The 20,867-nt window shown below is 41.1% G+C and overlaps 1 protein-coding gene across 3 annotated transcripts in view; it reads right to left on the reverse strand.

Annotated features, from left to right (window-relative positions):
* The window catches only part of Sgcd (sarcoglycan delta), a 933,235-nt gene that overhangs the window by 372,312 nt on the left and 540,056 nt on the right, over positions 1–20,867 (reverse strand). Inside the window, exon 1 of one of the 3 annotated variants that reach the window (XM_006987139.4) lies at positions 12,055–12,365. The exons of the other annotated variants lie outside the window; for them this stretch is intronic. The gene's annotated coding sequence lies outside the window, so the exon portion shown is untranslated. Of the gene's footprint in view, positions 1–12,054; positions 12,366–20,867 lie in introns of those variants that run through there. 3 annotated transcript variants of the gene reach the window in all.

Below are 20,867 nucleotides of genomic sequence, written 5' to 3' on the forward strand. Positions count from 1 at the left end.
TGCAACTCTTGGTGTGTCTGTGGAAACTTGTTTCCAGAAAGGGCTCATTAAGGGGCGAAGCCTCACCCTGAATGTTGGCAGCATCCAGCACCCTCTTATCCACAGGAGAGAGGAGAGACAGGTATTATCCCTGCTTCCCATTTTTCATGCTGTTCTCCTTTGTCACACTCTCCTGCCATCATGACAGAAACCTCTGAAATCTGGATCCCAAATAAATCTTCCCTACTTGTAAGTTCCGTCTGGAATTCTATCACAACAGAAAGTCTGAAACGCAAATAAATATGTAACTTTATCTATATATCATTGGATATCAACCTCATGAAGGAAATATTGAAGCAGTAGCAGAAGGATGATGTTTGGGGCTCTGCTTGTGTTGGAGGGCTCCTCCAGGGAAAGCCCTCTGTAATGGAGGGATTGGAGGGAAAAACATGAATGAGCAAGTTAATATGCATAAGGAAAGGGGGGAAGCACCCATAGAGAAAAGAGAACTAGCAAGCATGGAGCAAGGCCTTAGGGTGGGTTCACTTGGTATGTGTGGAGGGTGTTTTCTAGATGATGGAAGGCCATGAAGAAATTGAAAGTGTGGTACAGATGGCTAAGAGGCTGTGCAAGCTCGTACAAGCTGCAGTCAAACTCAGCTGTTGTACTGATTGCAACAGTAAACCACCACTGCAGAAGCAAGATGTGAGGATGAGATACTACATTGTTCTAGACCAGTGACTATCAGAGATGAGAATGGAAGCCATGGATCCCTCTGGGGACAGGTGATAAGGTCCAGACCTCTGAAGATGTAGAAGGGAGAGACAAGATTTGCTGTATGTGGAGACAGTTGGGAAAACACTGCTAATGGACCCCTCTGCTGCCGGGGACAGGGCATGAGAAAGCTCAGGAGTCCAAGAGCAGCTAAAGGTTCTGGCCAAGCATCATGGAGAATGAGAATGCCATTTCCCAGAGGAAAAGAGGAAGGAAGCAGAGACTCAAGGGCAGAAGGGGCATGTCATAAACAGCGGAAGAGGAGTAGGTAGTTACATAAATATGGAAATGAACATACTCTCCAAAGCACTGGTGTTAACAGAGGCACCTGGAAACAGTCCTGGAATTTAGGCAGGAAACTGACTTCAGACACAGACAGGTAAGTTTCTAGCATATAAATATTAAGTAGTAAGAACAAATAACTTGCATTTAAGTGTAAATTACTTTCTTCTAATGAACCAGAAGATGATTGAGTATCATTATGTACATCAATTCTCACCATTCTAGAGAGTGAAAATGTGAAATACCACTGATGTTGCTTTATTTACACAGAAAAGTATCTGTGATACAGATGTATACATTCATACTAGTCACTATCAGACATATGAATGTGTCCATTCCTGACAGTTACCGAGAGGCTAATAATCTTAAAAACATTTCATCAATAAAGAAATAGTGGACCCAAGGAATGCATGAGTATTCTCAAGAAAACCCTGCAGGTTTAGTTTTGGGACTCAGACTATCTTTTCTTTGAATTACATGCAGAGTGAGACAAAGGCCTACCTTTCCCTGAATACAAAACAAGGCACTTAGAATTACCATGGAGGTGTGTGGAATGCATTTAAATGTTCATAGGTACCACCACTTGCCAAGGCCAGGTCTTCCTGTGGCACTCTTCTGTGTGTTTGGACTACATTAAGGAACGACCCTAAAGGCCCCCGCACTGGCATTATGGCAAGTAAGAAGTAGTGATGGAGGAGACAGATATCCAACATAAAAATACAAGTATATTTTATTTTTGATGGAGGATTAATGAGTTGGAGGAAAGATGAAAAAATAGGGTAGCCTGATAAATGTCATATTTGAGCAGAGACTTTGAAGAATCCCAAGAACTGTTGAAGATTTGGTTTTATAAATTAATCAGACTTCATCTGAATATGATATTCGATATTGTAAGTTGAGGACCAGAGATGAGTATGTAAGAACACTTTTAAACAGAAGTCATCAAAGGCCTGACAGCAGGCTTAATTCTGTCATCTGTATATGGAAAGGAAGCTATGTCCATCCATCATGGCTACTGTATGGGGAATCATTTCAGTTCACCAGGCACCCAGCACTGCATAGGGCTAGTACTTTCTAAATCCTCATAGATATTTCTGACAAAAGGACAATCACAGCTAAGCCCCCAGAGCTTTCCTATGGCTCAAGAACCAGGCTGCCCCATAAGGTAATGATAAGCCAGACTCACACACTTCAGATCGGACAGTGAGAACCAAAGCTTGAAGGGTTTGTGGATGACATGAAGTCCCCATCCTTCCCTAACAGATGAGAAAAAAAAGTACTTTCTGGGATGGAGTGGGGGTGCTGTGGTGTGCAGGCACTTAATCAAGGTCACAGAGTATTTAGTAGCAAAAGTTGGCTAAATAGAGAAACAGTGAGTTTCCCAGAAATTCCAGGCTTCAGTCTTGGCCATTTGAACTCTCCTTTCATTTCCCTGTCCTTAAGCATTGCGTGCATACCTTCTGGTACTCAAAGATGCATCATGACAAAACTTTCAGCTGCCTAATATAAAACATGTATAAATTATAGCGAACACTTGCATATGCTCTGATACGCTATAGATACTTCTAGACTTTTATTAATTTTTATTCTTCTCTCATACAATACATCCCAACTGCAACTTCTCTTCCCTCCACTCCTCCCAGTTCCCCCACCTCAGCCCTGTTTCCCAGAAAAGAGCAGTCCTCCCTGAGACATCAACCAAACAAGGCAAAACAGGAGGCAACCCAGTAGGAAGAAAAAGGTTCCAGGCAAAAGAGTCAGATACATCTCCACTCCCACTGTCATGAACCTCCTCCCAAAACACCAAGCCTCCCTACAGAACACCAAACCCAAACTGTAACACATATGCAGAGCGTCTAGCACAGACCCATGCAGGCTCTGTGGTTGCTGCTTCTGTCTCTATGAGCCCCTGTGAGCCCTGCTTAGCTGATTTTCTGGGCATGCTCTCCCAGTGTCTTCCACTGTAGCCCAGCCCGTTAATTCAAATTAATGGCAATCCTCTTGCCTCATGTCATCATACCTAGCTTTAAACATTTTACTGAACTGATTTAACCCTTACAGCATATAATTATCAGTATCTGAGTTAGACATGCAAAGCAACTGAAAAACCAGGAGGTTTAGTAATCTTCCCAAAGTCACTCAGCCCATTAAGACAGTAAGGAAGGCAGCTTGTGGGACTCCTAACAGTGGGGCAGGAGCTGTCTCTGACACCTTTCAATGCTTTTGTGGCCCTTTCCCTCACAGTGGGTTGCCTCAACCAGCCTTAATAAGAGGGGTGATGCCTAGACTTAACTGCAACCATGTTTGGTTGATACCCATGGGAGGCCTGCCCTTTTCTGAAGAGGAAATGAAGATGAATGGATGGGAGATGGGTAGAGGGCGGAGAAGCTGGAGGGGAGGAGGGCGGGAAAACTGAGGATCAGGATGCAATGTATGAGAGAAGGAAAAAAAAAAGACAGTAAGGAATAAAGAATTCCTGGTTGAAACCTGTTCTCACTTTGTTAAAATGCTCCCAGATATACACAAATACACATCCAGACCAGTATGACTAATTAAAAACTAATTGAAATATAATTTGAAATCACCTTTGTTAAAGAAAGGAGCTTAGTCCTACCTTAACTTGAAATGCCATTTTGGTTGACACCTATGGGAGACCTGTCCCTCTCTGAACAGAAACAGAGGAGGAGTGGATGGGGAAGGGCAGATGGGATGTTTGGGGGGAAGAAGAGGAGGGAGGGGAAACTGCAGACTGGATGTGAAATAAATAAAAAATTTAATTGATAAAAAGAAAAAGATCATCTTTGTCAGAATTTGTCAAATGATATTATTAAATTTAAGTCAAAAACAATATTTGATCAATAATATTTGACCATATATAATTCAGTCAGGGTATATGTTACTCTAAGAATAGATATTGTTCTCATGGGAAGTAAACCCTCTCAAACCCATAAATTTTTATAGCATCATGAAAAACAGCTCCAGCAAATGGATATACATCCTTCTATAGTGATTTGGAGGTTCCATAAAATTACCATTGATTCAGTGGATTCTCCCTTGACAATTGTTTGGCAAATATCTTCAGCTATTACCTGTGATCATCATGGATGTCAGAAATGAAATCTGTAGTCTAAGGAGATGTTCATCTCCTGTTCAATCATTTGCTTTTATATATAATTTTTTTTTTGAAATTTACAGGCACAAGCATGGCAGTAAGAGTTACAAGTTGGGGCAGGAGAGATGTCTCAGTAGTTAAGAGCACATGCAGCTTGCTGCTCTTGCAGATGACCCAGGCTCTACTCCCACCACCCACAACAGGAAGCTTCCTACCACTTGTAACTCTATTCCCAGGGAATCTGATAGCATCTTTTGGTCTCTATGAGTACTTAACATTGAAAATGGCATGCAACATTCACATACACATAAAATAAAATAAAAAGTTATATCTTTTGTGATGTACTCTGCATCCATGTTATAGTTGGTGTACACATTCACAAATGCATATATGTCTATCAGGGTACAATTTACACCCACTGAATATATGCAGATGGTATCTAGAGAGCTCAATGGGTTTTAAACATCTGTGTTTATTTGAAAATAAGACAGGACATATTTCTATCACTCTCAAAATTCTTCTCATGCTCTTCCTTTAAAAATATTTTCTTTAAATTATGTGTGTTTGCATATATATTTATGTTGGGGTATTTGCATGTGAACATAGATGCCCACAGAAGCCAGAAAAGGATGTTGGATCATCTGGAGCTGGAGTTACAGGTGATTGTAAAGTACTTAACATGAGTGTTGGGAAACAAAGTCAGGTCCAACGCAAAACAGTACTACTTAACTACTTAACCATCTTAACTACTGAGCCATTTCTCTGGCCCTAAATACAATGATTCATCTGATTTTTGCCATGTTTATAGCTTTTAACTCCAGCCACCATTCATGTGAGAGTTTCTATGACCAATATCTCACTGTGAGTCTTCTGTTCCTAGCCACCACAGTAGCTTTTTTCCCCTTCTTCAATAAGATCCTCAGTCCAGCACAACCATGTTCATGTAGAGAATTAAAGCCATAATTTAATGGTATCTTTACTTCCATCCAATGAATACCACTGCAGGAGAACTGAGAAAAGGGTCCTTTGAGTCACTGTGTTCCGGAGTTCCATTGAGAAACTCTGCTGAGGCAAATAGAATTGAGCCATATAAATTCTCACTCACTGGTAGCACAAATGAGAGAAGGAGGCATGTACCACTCAAAGGAAGAAGACCTGCCCAGAACTCATCTGCCATGGTGCCATGACAAGTAAGACCACAGACATATCTTTTGTTTTAATCATCTAGACATTCGGATTTCACCTGTTATGTTAGGATGTAGCTAAGTAAATGAATAAAAAAAGGACAGGAAGTTAAGCATGGCTATAAACAACCATGATCCCAGAACTTGGGAGCCTATGTAGACAATCAGCAGTTTGAAGCCAACCTGGGTTACAAAGTTAAGATCCAGTCTTAACAAATAAAATCAAAACAAAAACACTTTGTGAGCCAAAATGAATTTCTAGAACAGCATGCACATGGATTATGATTTGAGGATCCTCAGTGTGTAATATATTGTGGGCAGTTTTTTTTTTTTTTTTTTTTTTTTTACATAGAGAAACAAGGCCACAGTCCTTTCTAAAGTACATAGTCCACTTTGGAACTAATGTTTGTCATGACATTGCCAACATTAGGCTGTTCAGACTTAACCTCTTACCTGCGCTCTGTTCTCTAGAGCAAGGCAGATAATAACTGTGGCAACCACGTACTCAACAAGAGAGAAAACAAAGTAGGGGTGTAATGGTGGCACTAAATAAAGAATGAGAGGGAAAGAGCTAGAAAGATCTTAGCAAAAGAGAAGAGAGAAGACAGCCATAGGGTGTCCACACTGGAATGGAAGAACAGTGCGGCTCTGCTCCCAGATGCTCTGTCCTTCTCTCATGAAATACATCATGCCCAGTCCACATTCCCCATCAGGTTTCTTTTTCCAGCAGTATACTGTCTAAGCATCTGCTTGAGGAAGGCAGCTCACCCTGCTACTTATTAACTTTGAGCTCAGTGAGAGCAGAATTAGTGGCTGACCACTTCAACCTTGGCAAGCAGTGGCAGGGCCTCCAGGCATTCCAAACACATCCTGTGGAAGTCAGGGTGTTCACAACTGAGTCTGATCCTATCAGAGAAATTGGAAATGTGTTTTGCACAGAGGGAGAGTCTCTGATCCCTGACACTATCGTCTTTATCAGGGAATTGTGCTTGCTTTCATAGGCACCACTGCTTTATTGGTTAAAACCAGAAGAACAAAGCGATTGTATCCACAGCCACCTACACACCCCCAGCATTAGCACAGCCATCAGCAAAGAGCTGCTAGCAAACCAATCTCCTAGGATTTATACACCAAGTGAACCATGGTGACACAGTCCTCTGAATTCCGCGGGCCCAGCTGAGAGTCAGGTCAGGGGCCACAGCTTACAAGGTTTCCTTTAGAGGAGGTGGCTCACATTTGGCAAGAGGAATCTGAAGCAATAATGAAGACAGTCACCTTTTCATGTGGCAGCAAAGGTGAAATAATGGGGACAATGAAATCTGCAGAGAAATTCAGAGAGAATGCACCCAGAAAGGAAGCTATACGATTCAAAACAAAGCCTTCTCCCCTCGCTGGTCATCTCCAGTCTTTATCATGATCAGGCTATTTTATTCTTTCTCAGTTTACCTGGTACCATAACAGTTAACATTAACCATGTGTATGCCTAAATCTGTAAAACTCTGCATAGGGCTTCATGCTAGGTGTATTCTGCATTCACAACAAATTGTGAGGCAGATATTATCATAGTCCATTTAAGGACTGGGACACGGGACCCAGGGTGTTGATTAAAGCTGCATAAGGTCACAGAGTCGGATCCCAATGGAGCCTGGGCTTAATTCTCAGCTTTACTGCTCTTTTGCTATGGCAAGGTCATTTCATCTACTTTTGTTTATTTGTTGTGCTCCCTCTCCCTGGCATCCACTCACTTTCTTGCTTAGATGACTGGATTAAAATTCAGAGAAATATATTTTTGTCAAACAGAGGTTAATTAGAGTATTACAGAGGAGGATAAAATGATAGCATGGGTAAGGGTGGATGGAGGGATGGATATAATACTTTAAGATGTCCATATTTGGGAAAGCAGATGAAGAGATATTCTTGAAAGTGGAGAGCGCCTTGGAATTTCAGAAATCATAGATTTTGAGAAGCACAAAGAAACCACAAAGCATGGACACCCTTCTCAACCTGAGATCCAGAGAAGAATGGAGCCAAGACCTTCTAGAGATCTCTACCAGCACTGTTTGTTCCACTTCCAAAACTTTTTTCTATGCCAACTTCTACCATCACCTTCATATCTGGCTTCAGAGGCCATGAGGAAGACAATGGGTTCCACAGGGCACAGAGGTACATTGGGCTCATTTTGATGATTCTTGAGAGAGAAAATAGAACCCAAACAGCCTTGGGGTAGAGTGAGTAAAACTATCACTCAAGACATTGTGTCACATCTTTCTGACATTTGTGACCAAAACCATACTAGTACTCCTGCAATAGGCAAAAGTCAAAACAGAATTTCACAAGCCCTGTTCTTGACCTGTAGTTTGACTTGGCTTGAATAGAATCCAAGGGGGAGAATTTTCAGAACTCAAAATTCTCCTACTTTCAATTCTGACTCAGTAGTTTTTGAAAAGTAAGTATGGTGGCTTCTGAGAAGTCTTCTATTACTAAGACCCCCTTATACTCTTCATCTGTCTAACATGGCTTCTAAAGTGTCACTAAGCATCATTATTTAGTCATATCACATAAAGAACACTCACAACCCATACTTGGTATCAAGAACCCAGAAGTGTTGTCTCTGTGCACAGGATTGCCTGTGATTCTTGGGCAAGCGATCCTTTCTGTGGTCTTAGGGCTTATGTCTTTACAACAGAATTTGTAACAGAATAAATGGTTCACTTGGGCTAAGAGTTCAAATGTGTTTGGTTCTTCTTCTTTTGAATGGCAGGAACTTATGGCCAATAATATCTGTGACCTAACTTATCGACTTCCTACTTTTAGATGCTGACAATACTCTGATTTGCATCAATGGTAAAACAAACAAATAAATAAAAGCCCTTCACCTCAACTTATGGTTTCTATTCAAGTCTCAGAGAGTAAAAGACTGGCCAAAGATAGTCCTTTAGTCCTTGAAACATTACTCCATGGAGCCAGTGCCTGACCAGCAAGCTTTTGACTCAGCTCTGTTTGTGTGCTTTGAGACATCATGGCAAGACTATAATGAAGGACACTTCTTTCTGACTTAAGGAGTTGGGAGGACAAATAATTCCCCTTCATGCTCTGTTACTGCTTTCCTGGCTTGTGCATGACACTTAGAAAGGAAAAGAGGATATAAAGCCTATGTGGAAGTAGGAGAACCAATTATCCCTGCCGTAGTCCTGGCTTTTCTAAGTCTGATCTACAACTATATGTTTGAAAACAAACCTTTTAAGACTTAGATTACTATAAGCAGGGTTTGAAGGACTGGTGGCCAAATGCAACCTTCACTGACCTAGCTTTCAAACTTCCTTTTCCAATGAAACCTCCTGCAAAATCCCAATGTATACAATAAATTAATGTATCTGGGCTCCACCAGAATAGAGTATTTCAAAGCCATTCCAGAAGCCTACAGGAGTTCTAGAAAGCCAGACCTGTCAGGAACAACATCTCTCAGGAGTGTCTTCTGCTGGCAAACATACAATTCCCTGGTTTGGGCCCTTGGATTCTCAAGCTTAGATCAGTTTTGCCCCTATTAGAACACCCTCTTGTTTCAATAAGCTCTAGGTCTCAGACTGTCAGTTATACTGACTTTGGACTTCCCACTCTGAATGATATCACTCCATTTCCTGGGGATCCAGCAGCAGATTAATGCCATGGAAGTTCTTGGCTTTCATAGTGTTGTGAGCTAATTTCTATAATAAAATATCAATTACTGTTTGTCTAGCATCTATCATTTATCTGTCCATCATCCTATCAATCATTAAGTATCTATCAATTCTAACCACTTATCTCCTTAACTATTCCTTCTATATATCTACCATCCATCTATTCTACCATCCACTTATCATTTCCCCCTCCAAATCTAGCTACCAACCTACTTATCTACCATTTCTCTACCCATCTCTCTTATATATCTCTGTTGATTCATCTACCTACACATCCTATCTTATTACCTATCCATTCTATCTTCTTACATCTCCCTATTAATCTATCGGTGTTAACATCTATCATGAATCTATTCTATCCATTGCTTATCCCCTCTCTCCATCTCTGTGTGTTTCTGTACAAATCTACATACCTACCTATCATCTCTCTGTGCATATCTAATCTATCTATCTATCTATCTATCTATCATCAATCAATCTATCTATCTATCTATATTATAATCTATTTCTATATCTATTTGCCTACCTATCTACATTATAATCTATTTTTCATTCTCTTTCTCTTCATATCACTCTTCATGTCTTTGTGACCTGTCTTCAAGCTACCCTTTATCTATATCACAATCTCCTATCAGTCCTGTATCTCTGCAGAAAAAAAGAACATTTTTTTTTCACTTAAAAAAGCATACATAGCATGGTCTTCTCTTTCAAAACTTTGTTTTAATAAAGTAGGTCTAGCAGAGCCTGGAATAGCTTCATCCCAGTAGTCACTTGCTCATGTCCACCTGGTCCCTTCACTCAATGCTTCTGCAGGAATAGCTCTGCAAGGAACAAATATGGGCTAAAATAAGGCCCCAAGAGCCTGTTTTCTCCTGCTTAGGAAATGTGAGCCCTCTGGGTAGTGCTGTTCTTACAAAATGTGCTTTCTGATTACTTCCAGAAGGCATCGCAAGGCAGGCTGACCATAAGGTCTCCCCTTGTGAGGGAGGGTAAACCAGCCTAGTGCACTGAGGTCATGATTTATCTGCATATGAAGCCAAGTAGAGCAGTGTCTAAAGGAGTCTAATAAGTGTGCTAATTTCCTATAAAGAGATCTTCTCCCTCCGTGCTCCATGCTCATTTTGCCCAGCCCAGTCCTTACAGGATTCACCTCCGCCCAACCTTCTTCTCTGTCCTCTTCCTCCCCACATCCCTTTCAAATGTCAAGAGAGCTTGAGTTTCCCTCTTTTGAAAAGAAAAAAACCACAGTTTCTTCCCAGTTTGGGCACTGCTCCGCACAATCCTGCAACCTGGAGTTGCTATGTCACGCCTCTTTCTGCAGAAAGCTTGACACGAACTAAATTTAGAGGGGGATGACATTCCAGATCACTCTCTGTCTCTGTTACTGGCAATGGGTGCTTGGCTGTGTTTCCCATCAGCACCAATCCGCCTGGGCAATAGAAAAGAGAGCCATGGTCCATCTTGACTCCTAACTGCCCTCCCGTGACAGTAGGGAGTCTGAAATTCTTTAAGCTGCCCCACCCTGCCCCACCCCATCCAACTCTACCCCTCCTGACACAGAGATGAGGTTAACAAGGAAAACATGTGTGAGCCACCCCTCAAGACTGAGAAAGCCAGCTGTCAGTCATATACGGACTCTATCCTCCAACAACAAAACTACGGGGAAAGAAAGTACTAGCTGACAATCTGAAAATATTACTACCAGAATGACCTTCTGCCTACCCATCTTAGGATGGGGAGAGTGAGGCATCCCAGCATCTGCCCTTCATTCAGCCCCCAGCCTCACTGAGTACTAACAAGCTGCCTGTCAGGGGGTTCAGGACTCTGAATTAAACTCACCCCATTTTCTAAGAGAAGCACTCATGAGGTCTAGTGGTTCTTTGCTAAGATCCTAGTGTGCAAGAGCTCCACCCCTTCATCTATTTTCTCCAGGCAGGCTTTTGCCCAAGTCCCCTCTGGGGAGCACCCCTGCTGCCATGGACTGTGCAGGATGGAGCCCTACAGCAGGATGGATGAGCTTTAGTCCAGACTTAATCTTAAAGGCAGTGGCACTGTGGGGCTTGTCTTCTAAATACGAACACAGAAAGGAGTAATATCAAAGTCCTAGGAGGGCTATTATATGTATTACAATATAGCACATATGTGTGAAAAGGAACTTAAATTGAAGAGGAAAGGCCGAGGTTCCCTCCTGCTAAAATTTATTCAATATTTTTAATGCACTATTTTTAGTTAGGTGAAAATAAAAAGAAGTGGTCGATAAAACATTCACACCATGTGTCTCTATTTTTAACAATGATTTTTAAAAATAAATTACTGTTTTCTACTATGACTCTATTATCTATATTATAAGTATGTATTAAATTGCAGGTTATTTCTGCCACTTAGTAAAAGGGGAATTGCTTACCAAAGTAGAACAGCCTATTTTAGGTAAATATATTACTGCTGTTCAAATCTCACATAAGAAAGTCAAAATCGCATATGAAAATAAAAGACACGAGGAACCCTCCTTACCCACACATCTGTTCAAAAAAAAAAAAAAAAAAAAGGGTTCCAAAATAAAAACTTCAAACTCTGTTTCCCTCCAAAACCAAAGAACTGTCTCCTGCTTGGAACACCCCCTCTTACAACCCTTTGAAGCATTAAGAACGGGAACATTTTCATGAGAGATTATCTCTGCAGTCAATGAAGTGTCCGGTGAAGCAGAAAGGGAAACTTTCAGGCCGCCGTGACAGAGGGACAACAGGAGGAATCCACACACTTTTCCTTCCCCCGTGGTGCTAGCTGTGGAGATCTAACTTTCAGAAGTGCCGGGGCACTTTCAAACTCAGACCTCCAGGGCTGTTGCCGGGCAAACAAAGCCGAGAACCACCCACTCCCTCTGCTGAGGTGGCGGGGCTGAAATGTGTTAATTAACACATACACACGCGACCACCCCTACCCACCCACCCCCAACAGACACACACCCCACATCCCCGTGTTTGTGAACAAACACCAGGCAGGGCTCAGGAAGCTAGGCTGGAAAGGCAACAACTGCAAGGTCCCCTACCTCTCCTCTGCTTCCCAGAGTGTCAGATGAGAGTCCCCCGTGGTCCTGGGGAAAGCTGAGAGACTCTGGTGGAGGCGGCCACTCAGCCCGCCCATGTGAGCAGGCCCTGCCTGTGCTCAGAAGCTGCCTCAGTCAGATTTTCCAGCCGCACAACTGCAGCCAAGTCCCTGCCCATGCCTGAAGAATTTCCTGAACAGCATTCCCGTTCTTGCACTGCCTGCTTTGAAACTCTACTCTGCCTCTACTTCGATCCGGGTTTGTCAAGCCTAGCTACTGGGCTGTCTCCAGATATCAATGGGAAACACGTGTGTCAAACACAGGCTTGCTTCCTTGCTACAGCGCTCATGGCGTCTGCTGGGCTCACACTCACAGAAAGAAGGCTGCTTCTTGAAAGGACTTGGATTTCTACGCACAAGCTTTGCTCTGGGTACTAGATGCAATAGACAAGTCTTTTTTTTTTTTTTTTTTTTTTTTTCTTCTCCTAGTTCCACACTGTCTCTGTACTTTGCCTGTTCCACGTGGAATCCCCCACTGCCCGGATTAGCCCCCTGCACTCTGCTTCCCCTGGTCTTGATAATAAACTGACTGCAGCTGAGACATATAAATTCTAACTCCATCTCACTCTCTGGACCTTCCTAACTTTTTCTGAAAATTTCAGTTGCTGGGGGAAGCAATATTTTTAGCGTTTCCAGTTCTTTCTTCCAAGTTGTCCTCCCCACCTGACTCATGATGCATTTCTGCTGCAACTAAAAATGATACAATTATTTTTCTCAGACATTTGGGATACTTTTTGCTCTAAAGCTGTGCAGGTAACATGGCACTGGCTGTAACATTTTACATTCTGTGACAACTGTGTTAAGGTGACAGGAAAGAGGAAGAATCTGGGACCAGAATGCACCCTACCAACAACAGAGCAGCTGCAATTTTCATTTTCCTAGGTGGCACTCTCTCAGGATGTTCTGGGTGCCTCCTGCTGCATTTTTGTGGCCTACATTTGACATTTTCTCTTTCCTATCATAAAACAGGAGAAGAAAATCTCAAAACACACGAGCTTCCAAATGGAAGCTACCTGTATATAAAATAAGCTAAAGTAAAGTTTTCAAGTTAATGTTCCAGAAAACAAAGAGCATTTGGTGTGGGTTTTTTTGTTTGTTTGTTTGTTTTTATTCTTTGTTTCTTCTTCCTCTTCTTCTTCCTCCTCCTCTTCTCCTCCCCCTTTTTATCCTCCTCCCCCTCCTCTTCTTCTCCACATTAACATTTAAATCACATGCATTAACAACATTTTCTTTCCTTCCCTCCTTCATTTATTTTTGTCTCCCCATTTTCTTGACAAATTTTAAAACTATTTTTATGTTCCAGAGGGGGGCTGCTGTAAATAATAGGATTCACTGGGGGTCAGATCTTGGCATCAAATTGTGGTGAAGCCTTTGAGCATGATTAAGTTTTTGCCTTGGGATGTACTGTGGGCATTTAAGCAAGCATTTCTCTCTCTCTCTCTCTCTCTCTCTCTCTCTCTCTCTCTCTCTCTCTCTCTCTCTCTCTGTGTGTGTGTTTTATTCAGGCATATGTGGTCAGACACACCCATACATCTGAGGTCATCATATAGTAATTATAGAGCCAGAGAACTTAGAGACTGTCCAATACAAATACTCTCCAATCTTCATCATATACAGAGAAACCCAAGCCTAGGGAGATGAGATGATTCATGGGGAGTTGCAAAACAGTTAATGCCACAGCTCATGCTTGGGAAGGCCTTCTGGGGCCCTGTTCTGTGTGCTATCTCTACTGGGGTATATTCTGGGCAGGTGATATCACCCAGCTTTCAGGGAAGCAGCCTTCAATTAGATCTGAGCATAACTTTCCCTCTCCTCTAACTAGCTGTCCCCACTGTAGGCTCTGGACAACTTATTTAATCTTTCTGGGCCTTGATTTCTTTGACTGTGAATTGAAAGTAATATTTGAATCTACTTTGTAGAAACGGTTACTGATTTATTGAGGTAATCTGTATGATGCATATACAACAGTGCTTTAAAATCATCTAGGTTTCTTTGTTATTTTAGTAGAGCAAAACCCAGTCCCTTTCTTTTATCAGAATTGTGTGCCAAATATTTTCTGCTGTCTAATAATGGCATATCAACTCAAACACAGGAAACTACCCTAAAGTTCAGTTGGAGCAATAAACCAGCCACCTGGCTATCCTTCATTTATTCCCAAGCAGAATCCTGGAGTCTTTCCTTCAGGTTAAACTCCCAGGAAAGGCAAACAGTGGAATCAAACCCGCTGTGAGTCACATGAGGCAAGCCAAGTGCCATTCAGAGAATTAGATGTTCCCTCAGCACTAAGAGCTCAGAACAGTAGTTCTATAAAGAGAAGGTCATTGACAGTTGAAATGCCTATGTTCAGAAACAGCTCTATCCCCAAGGACCAGCAACAACATGAAATCCCCATACTGAGAGAGAAATCATTCAGAGAAAACAGCTGCTACAAATCTTAAAGAATTAGATGTCTATTTGTGGGTTTCTACTGCCTTTGTCTTAGAGGCGGTGCCACCCAGTGCTTAATGAAGCCACATTCAGCCTCCTCTGAGAAAATAAAAGATAGAGTTCAAGTAGTTCTTAATTTTGAGTGATTTACAAATGTTTAAGTTATTAAAGACAGAACAGCTCACTGGGAAAACAAGCTCACAACATTTTATATTTTTAATTTTTATGTGTTGAGTTTTATGTACAATAATACAGAGTAGGAGCAGCCAGTATGGCCCCCAGTAAATGCTCAAATGACCGAAGTGCAGCTAGGGTTTAATACTAGTGTTTGGTTTGCAAAGGATGGTAGAGCTCATTCCCCAGTCTTTTTCTCTTACAACTTTTCATCCTCATCCGTCAGTTCTTGAATTGCCTTTGATTGCAGCAGCAGAGAGAAGTCATTCAAATTAGCCAAAAGAAACAGCGGGACAATGTACTAAATCAACTACGGTAAGTCTGCATGCAGTCCTGGAAGCATGACAAGAGCGAGGAGGATGCTGTCAAAGCTCTTCCTTCTCTTCCCCTAAGCTTCTCTTGGCTGGAGTGTCATCTTTCTTCTCTCTACTGGGGAGTAAGACATTCCCAGCTGCCTCTCTCTCACTGGGAAAAATCCAAGATCTTTTCCCAAAAGGGGCTCTACTCCAGCAGGTCCATCTTGATCTACATGATTACTGCCAAATATTGTCTCTGATTGCAAGGATGGGTCATCATATCGGCCATATTTGTCTCACATGGTACACTGGCGGGCTAAAGGAAAGGAGTCAGGTCTATTGGTTCCGTACAGGTCAAGTAGAATTAGCAAGGGATTGAGAAAAATAGAAGGTGCACTAAAGTGCTAGGCAAGGTCTGGGGAAATGGATTAGTGGGTAAGTGCTCTTCCTGTAGAAGCATGGGGTCCTGAGTTCAAATCCCTACAGCCCATGTAAAAAATCAGGTGTGGTCCCCATGTGCCTGTTACCCTACTGCTTGGAGTTGAGTAGGGTGATCTCTGGGGCTTGTGAGCAGCCGTCCTAGCTTCAGGTTGAGGTAGAAACCCTGTCTCAATGGAGTAAGGGAGAATGATAGAGCAGGACAATGAATAACATCCTCCTATAGCCTCTGCACCCATTACACACACACACACACACACACACACACACACACACACACACACACACGAATGCATGCATACATGCACATATGCACACACACCAATACAGAAAAAAATAATAAAAATAAAGTGATAATCTGTGAAAGCTCTAAGAGAATAACAGCATATATTAACATCTTTCCCACAGAAAGCTCTCTTGGAACAGTATGAGGCAATATTTAGTCAAAAGATGGAAAAAATAATTTTTCATGTTCAAGCCAAGACCCTTGAATTCAACTTAATTAAATGAGTAGCAAATTATTGAGAGAGTATCCTGATGCCCTCTTTCATTTGACGGTTCATTTTATAAACAGTACACAGGGAGGAGTCACACCATGTTTGGATCCTCAGAATCGTCAGGGCAAATACAGGGCCACATTCCAATGGCCAAAGGCAAAGTAACCAATTGACTTTGAAGAGAAACTTTTGTGTAAGAATTTTGTACTACTTATGGCTCAGTGACAAACGAATAACCAACACATTGTGAGAATATCTTTAGTGGCAAGACATGCTATCTAAGCTAAAGTCACTTCCAGTTTTTAAAATCCAGTTCTGCACATGGGACACAGGGAAGACTAATCAAGATCACTCCTTACCTTGAGAAGGAATTAATACATGGGTAAATTCAAACACCTTTCTAAAAGCAATTAATTTAACAGCATGGAGAAAATGCTGCTATAGTTGAACAGTCAGCCCCATACATTTTTTTCCCTTTTCACTATAAAACCCTGGTCAATTCTTTGAAATTTCTTGTTGGTCCATAATTTCTCCTAATGTTATAGCTTACTGAAAGTAAACACTTGAAATACTACATTTTTATTTGGAAATAAAATTTATTGATCAATAAAAATGGTCCAGACTCCACAATAGCCAGAAATGAGAAAGAGCCATGTTTGAAAAATCCATAGCATCCCTTGTCTCTATTTTTACAATATCAGTACGACTTGGAACAAAACCCAACTGTTGAGTGCAAGAATTCCAAAAGAAATATAAACCACATAAATAACAAGTGTATTAACTAAGAGCAAAGCCTCAGAGACCTAACGCTTGGATCTGGGAATTGGTTCAGTGAATAGAGTGCTCGTTATACAAGCCAGAGGACCTGAGTTCGGATCCCACTACCCATGTAAAAGCAGGTCTTGCTGTGTATGTCCATAACCCCAGTGCTTACTGGAGTGGGAGAGGGAGGTAGAGGCAGGTGGATCCTGGAGACTCATTGGCCAAGTATCTAGTTGAAATGTTGAGTTGGTAAGATTCAGTAAGAGACCCTGTGTTTAGTGTTTGTACTCTTAAGAAATAAAGTTTGCGTGAAGATCAGAAGGCAAAGATAGCCACTAGATTAAACATAGAGGCCAAGCAGTGGTGGCACATACCTTTAATCTTATCACTCAGGAGGCAGAGGCAGAGAATCATCTGGATTTCTGTGAGTTCAAGGCCACACTGGGCTACACGAGATTAATCCAGTCTAAAAGAGAAACAGAGCCAGGTAGTGGTGGCACACACTTTTAATACCAGCACTAGGAAGATTGAGGCAGGAAGTGATACGACTGGACAGAGAAAAGAATATAAGGCAGGAGGAGACAGGAACACGGTCTTTCAGGATGAGGAGTTAGTGAAGTAAGAGGTGGTGGCTATGGCTTACTCTGCTTCTCTGATCTTTCAGCTTTTATCCTGATATCTGGCTCCAGATTTTTATTATAAGACCATTTAGAATTTGTGCAACATCTGGCACCCAATGTAGGGTACTAACCCATGACCCTGAGATTAAGAGTCTCATGCTCTACTGACTGAGCTTCGAGCAACAAGACCCTATCTAAAAAAATAGAAAAATGATTGAGGAAGATATCCCAACATTAACCTCTGGCCTCAGCATAGGCAAATGCACTCCCCCAACATGTGCATGTGCACACGCATGCACATGCGCACACACACACACACACACACACACACACACACACCTTGCTCCAAAGTCTAGCCATTGTAAACTAAAAATATAAAAAAATAGTAATATTTCTTTGCATTTTTTTAGGGTTTTTGAGAGAGGGCTTTTCTCTGTCTAACAGCGCTGGCTGTCCTGGAATTTGCTTTGTAGACCAGGCTGACCTCGAACTCACAGAGATTCATGTGCCTCTGCCTCCCAAGTGCTGGGATTAAAGGCATTTGTTAAAGAATGTCATACATGAGTGCTGAATCTACATCATTTCTAACCCTCCCTAACTCCTCTTTTGTTCCCGACTTCCTTCCAAATTAATGAGCTCTTCTTTTTAAAATATCATTGTTATAGACACACACACACATACACACACACACATATGTATGTATATATAAATGCAACATGCTGAGTCCATGTGGTGTTGCACATATGTGTTTGTGTTTAAAGCTGATTTCTTGGTAGTGGATAATTTAACAGGATGCTCATCCCTAAAGAACACTGGTTCTTTTTTCCCAGCAGCTTTTTATTGCCTGTAGCTCCTTGTGGTATTTCTCCTATCCATGCTGACATGTCAACTAGCCCTTTAACTAGTGAATGGGCAATAAAAATGTGGTACAGATACACAATGGAATTCTGTTCAGCTGTAAAGAAAAACAAAATCATGAAATTTGCACGTAAATGGGTAGAATTAGGAAATACTATAGTGAATGAGGTAACCCAGATCTAGAAAGAAAAATATCATGGTGTATTTCAAAGCACCATGGTCACTAAATACATACTGGGCAAACTCATAATTCACTAGGAATCTGAGATTAAATAGTTGTTGCATAAATGTCTACAACTTCCTTAATAAAGTACAGAACTAGCAATGAAAATACCATCATTTCATAGTCTTTTGGAAAAGAAAGGAACTTTTCAAAAATTAAAAAAAATTAAATCTCACAAGTGGCTGACTACAGAATTTCTTTGTTTGGGTTTGATATTTGACAAAACTTTATTACTACCCTCTTAAAAAGCATTTACCTGCATAGCCATGCTTACTGCATGTCATTCACAGTAGTTGGATTATGGCATCAGTCTAGGTACCCATCCACAGCTAAACTAAATAAAAGAAATGGGGTTTATTCAGCCATAGAAAAGAACAGGAATATATCATTTGCAGGCATGTATACAGCACTGGGGCCACTGCCTTCTTAATAAGATGTGTGGGTAATTTAGACACTTTCATCCTGACCCATCATCATCAGTAAATTGGACTGGCAGTCCTCATGTGACATTATAATATGGTCTATTTTTGAGTTATCTCATTAGTTGGTATTTACATGTGTTTATAATGTAAGTATGCTTTGGTAGCAAGAGTCTATATTCAAACTCAACTAACATTCACTCTTCATTTCCCAAGGGCTTAATTATTACAGTTTAATCATATGATTTATTTTAGGGGTTACATTTATAAGCTTGAATTAATCGTTGTAGCTATGTTATTTAGAAGTATGCAATGCAGTTTACTTCTTCCATAAGATGATATTCAGTGTGCCACTTCAAAGAGTCATTCCTTAAAACTAATTGGATCCAGATGGCCAGAATCACTCATCTGGGATTTGCATCACTTCCTATGTCTTTGTCTCTAAACATTTTCACTCAGCAGACACTTTACCCACTCAGCCATCTCTCTGGTCCATGAGTCAGCTTTTTAAGGTTTAACTTTTTACCCAATGTTGGTCTCATACTATGAATGAACTCTTCATTTTTTCCCCCCTTTGGATAGTATGGCTTTCCCAACAATTGTATTGAACCGGCTATTCTTTCCCCATTGTGAAGCCATAATATCTTTGTTAGTTGATTGTCTTCCTTGTAGATTTATTTCTGGCCCTCTACTCTGTTCCATGGTCTATGGGTCTGTTGTAAATGGTAGTACCATCCTGTTTTGGTTTCAATAGCTTTGTGATATAATTTAAAGTCAGTACATTTGATGCCCTCAGCTTTGTTCCTCTTGTTGAAGATTGTGATATGGGAGCTAGGAGTGGGTTAAATACCTCCTTGCAAGCATGAGAAGCTGAGTTCAATTTTCTAGCACCTACACGTTAGGTGCACACCTGGAATTCCAGTGCTTGATTGGTACAGAGAGATCCCTGGGGTTTGCTGACCAGCCAGCCTAGCTTAGTTGGAGAGATCTGGGCTGACTGAGAGACTCTCAAAAGCAAGCAAGACAGCAGATATCAATAGCTCGTCTCCACATTCACACATGCACATGTGCAGATTAGTTATTTGGGGTCTTTTCTGGTTTCAAATTTTAAGACTATCTTTCCTGTTTCTATGGAAAAGGCATTGTAGTTTTGATGGAGATTATGGATACTTTAACAATGTTATTTTTTTCTAATCTGTGAACACAGGGCATCTTTCTTACATGTTTGTGTTGTCTTAACCTTGTTTACAGTTTTCAGTGTACAAATCTTGTATGTCTGTTTCCATTTGTTTATTCCAAAGATTCTGTTCTTTTTGAAACAATTAGAGATGGGAATTTCCTTCTTCCTTTCTTTTCTTTTCTCCTTCCTTTTTAGGTAGCTCATTGCTTGTTTGTAAAACTGCAATTGAGTTTTCTATATTGATTTTATATTCTGAAACTAATGGCTATGTTCAGTTTCTTGAAGGTGCCTTCGGGATTTTCTATCTTATACAACCATTTCATTCACAGAGATAAATTTCTTCTTTTCTGATTTGCACTCCCGTTTTTGTTTTTGTTGTTGCTTTGTTTTTTATAATCACCCTGGTTAGGAACCTTATAACCAACAAGGAGCTAAAATGCAAAATATTTGGGGAATTTATACTGTTTGATAAGAACATTCCCAAACAATCCCAAATAGAAATGACTAGAACAGAGGTGTGCCTAAAGTAGACAAACAAATGACCAACGGATACATTAAAACATGCACCACATTACTAACCCCCAGGGAGGCACAACTGAAAAATCACAGTGAGCTTCTGCCTCCCACCTACTAGAAAGGCAGTCAGCAAAAAGACAAAAGATCACATTGGGGTACCAAGGGAAGCCTGTGCACTGCTCGTGGGGATGTAGACTGATGCAGTCATTGTGTAGGACAGCAAAAGGAATTGCACAAAATCCAATACTCCCAGACCTGTGTGTACATCTGAAGAAAATCAAGTCAGGCCTTTCAAGAGACACATGAACACCCATGTTCTTCAAAATATCATTCACTACAATCCAGAT

Source organism: Peromyscus maniculatus, chromosome 8 (genome assembly GCF_049852395.1).
Source record: "Peromyscus maniculatus bairdii isolate BWxNUB_F1_BW_parent chromosome 8, HU_Pman_BW_mat_3.1, whole genome shotgun sequence".
NCBI lineage: Eukaryota > Metazoa > Chordata > Mammalia > Rodentia > Cricetidae > Peromyscus > Peromyscus maniculatus.